The sequence below is a fragment of the Jaculus jaculus genome, chromosome 11 (assembly GCF_020740685.1).
Source record: "Jaculus jaculus isolate mJacJac1 chromosome 11, mJacJac1.mat.Y.cur, whole genome shotgun sequence".
Classification (NCBI taxonomy): Eukaryota; Metazoa; Chordata; class Mammalia; order Rodentia; family Dipodidae; genus Jaculus; species Jaculus jaculus.
The window spans coordinates 98476056-98479542 of NC_059112.1; the positions used below are offsets into that span (position 1 = coordinate 98476056).

Sequence of the window (3487 nt, forward strand, 5' to 3'; positions counted from 1 at the left end):
GATGTCAGGAGATTTAGGATGGGTTTGTGTAACTGGATATGATTTCTTGCATCTGTCACCACTGTGAGAGGAACATGTGAAATTCGTCTCATTCAAAGAGAGTCTGGCCCAGCCCCAGACCTGGAGCAGAACTGCCGTGGTGGGTTTGAATGTGAAATGACCCCTAGAATCTCATGCATTTATGATTAAGCCTCATACTCAATTGTTGGCTAGAGGGGCTTTTGGGAAGTGGAGCCTTGCTGGAGGAGTGTGTCACTAGGGACAGATCTTGAAATTTATTTGTCCAGCCCTACTGAGTGTGCATTAACTAGCTCGTGCTTGCTGCTACCTCCCATCTGATGTGGCAAGACATGATGCCCAGCCTCTGCACTGCCATGGCATGATGAAATTTTCCCTAGAAAATGTAAGCTGAAATAAACCCTTTCTTCCATCAGCTGCTTCTGGTCAGGTGTTCAGTCCCAGCAATGTGAAAGTCATTGCAACAACCACCCAGCTGAGCCCTGTCCAGACAGCAGATGCCCCTCTGAGTACATGAACATGAGCAAGCCCAGCAGAGTTCAGCCATAGCTCACCAGCCATATCTTTGGATACACAAACCACATCCACATTCATCACTGCATGGTCCAGTCCATCTCCTTAGATACACAAGCCACATCTACATTCATCATTGCATGATCCAGTCCATCACCTTAGACACACAGGCTACATCTACATGCATCACTGCATGGTCCAGTATATACATAATCCACGTCCAAGTTCATCATTGCATGGTCCAGCCCATCTCCTAAGATGAACACTCCATGTCTACATTCATCATTGCATGGTCCAGACCATCTCCTTGGATACACAAGCCACATCTACATTCATCATTGCATGGTCCAGACCATCTCCTTGGATACACAAGCCACATCTACATTCATCACTGCATGGTCCAGTCCATCTCCTTAGATACAAAAACCACGTCCACATTCATCACTGCATGTTCCCATACATGGTGGGTTGTGGTAGAATGTTACTAACATTGCATCTCCCAGCTGCAAGTTAAAGGCAAACAACAACACAGTCTTTGGAGGAGCTGAGTTTAAACAAATTCATCCACATTACTTCCTTTCCCCAAGTAGATAGTCACTCCTTGTCCACAGACCACATTTCCCCTTAAATGACCACCACAGAGCTGGGAACACTTGATAGAAAAGTGTCAATCAGGTGGCCTTGTCGTCCATCTTTTTCTCCCGTGCGTGGACACCTTGCTGTTCCCCGTTGGCCTCTGGCCTGTGGTGCTGACCCCAACACCATGCCTTCAATTAAGTTGCAAAGTTCTGATGGAGAGATATTTGAAATTGATGTAGAAATTGCCAAGCAGTCTGTGACCATCAAAACCATGTTGGAAGATTTGGGAATGGATGATGAAGGAGATGGTGACCCAGCTCCCCCACCAAATGTTAATGCAGCAGTACTAAAAAAAAGGTCATTCAGTGGTGCACCCACCATAAGGAAGACCCTCCTCCTCCTGAGGATGATGAGAACAAAGAGAAGCAGACTGATGATATCCCTGTGTGGGACCAAGAATTCCTGAAAGTTGACCAAGGAACACTTTTTGAACTTATTCTGGCTGCAAACTACTTAGACATCAAAGGTTTGCTGGATGTTACATGCAAGACTGTTGCCAATATGATTAAGGGGAAGACTCCTGAGGAGATCCGCAAAACCTTCAATATCAAAAATGACTTTACCGAAGAGGAAGAGGCCCAGGTGCGCAAAGAGAACCAGTGGTGTGAAGAGAAATAAAAGGTTGTGCCTGACACTGTAACACTATAAGGATTGTTCCAAATACTAGCTGCACTGCTCTGTTTATAATGTTAATATTAAACAAACAGTAGGGAAATGCAGCAGCAAATCAATTGTATTAGCATAATAGTACCCTCCTTGCATGTGGAGTCTGAGTAGATTCCAAGTTAAAGGAGGAGTTCCTTCAAGTGTGAGTGAAAGTTGTCTTTCTTTACTCTCAATAAAACTGAGCTATGGGTTCTCTGGAGAGCGTGGCATCTTGGGCTTTTTCTATCTTCTGTAAAGCGATTTCTGCCTGGTTTATTGTCCAGTTAATTTCAGTGAACTTTTCAGAGTTGCCATTGTAAATAAAACAACTTATGAGAGGGGTTTTGTAACAGAAAAACTAGGATCTTTATTCAAGAGTTGGAAAGTGGAAGCAGGCAACTTGAAGTTAATGCTCTGATTAGAGTTGTTAGGATGTCTCCAGCCTCCTGAGCCAAGCAGGACACTGCTCTTGATTAGCTCGTGTGTAGCTGGGTTCTCTTCATTGAACCTGAGGACTGGGGTTTGGTTTTTGTTTCCTTACTATTTTGGGGGGGCGGCGGATTTTTTTAAATTTTTAATCACAGTTTTGAATATGTTGCCTAGAGACTTAGTTATTACCCAGTGTGTGGTTTTGTGAGGAAATGTAAGTAGACAATTTGTTAGGTTTCGATTAAAAAAAAAACACTTAAAAATTAAAAAAAGAAAAGTGTCAATCAGCTTCTAATTGGAAACACTGAACAATTTCTGGCTGGAGCAAGCTGCAACATTTCCAAGCTGGGACAATCTATTGTTGACTCTGTCTATAGACTCAGGTGTATTAAATGTTCCCATCATATCGGATCTGTCAAGGGATCTCAAAACTGCCAAGTCAGGTTTCCCATCTGTGTTCTCACATGACATCACCTTCTCCTATCAGGCATCTTAGACCGCTCTGGAATGAGTCCTAAAACTTACTCTCTCATGCTCCCATATTTCTGTATTTCCAGTGTAGAGACAGGCTCTTCCTGAACTGCATTTCTCTAAATTTTAGGCCTGGATTGCCTACTTGTCTACTCAGGAATTCAGAGGCTTGGCTTACTTATACTCGCATTCTCTTAACTCCTTGTTAGCTGCATGGTTAGAGGCAAAGACTGCAGAGCCTGGATGTCCTGAGCTCCTGCCATTGCTGGGCTGTGTGACAGGCATTTAACCTCTTGTACAGTTCTCCTAAACTGCACAATGAGCATAGTAATATCTAACTACTACAGAGTTGTTATGGTTGAAAAAGGTCAGATATGATGGTGCACATCTATAATCCCAGCACTGGAGAAGTAGAAACAGGAGGATTTGAAATTCAAGGTCATCTTTAGCAAATAGTGAATTGAAGACCAGTCTAGGCTCTAAGGCTAACCCTATCTCAAAAACAGAGAGACTGAGGAAGGAAGGGAGAGATGGAAAAAGGCAGGGGGGAGGAATAGAAAAAAAGAGGGAGGAAAGAAACGGCACAAAGCAGGAAGCACTTATCCCAGCAACCACCACCCCAGCATGGGGTCAGCATTTGATGAGTGTGCGTTCTCGTCACTGGCTTCGATTTCAGAGTAGTCTGGTTACAGGAAGCCTCCCTGGGGATGGAATGGACAGCAGAGGCATGAGAGCTCCAATGCTAAACACTCTTTCTCATCTAGTCCACAGT

The 3487-nt window shown here is 43.9% G+C and overlaps 1 pseudogene; it reads left to right on the top strand.

The window, feature by feature from the left end:
* The first annotated feature begins 1294 nt into the window (after window positions 1-1294).
* Window positions 1295-1831, top strand: LOC123453327 (annotated as a pseudogene).
* The last annotated feature ends 1656 nt before the right edge of the window (window positions 1832-3487 follow it).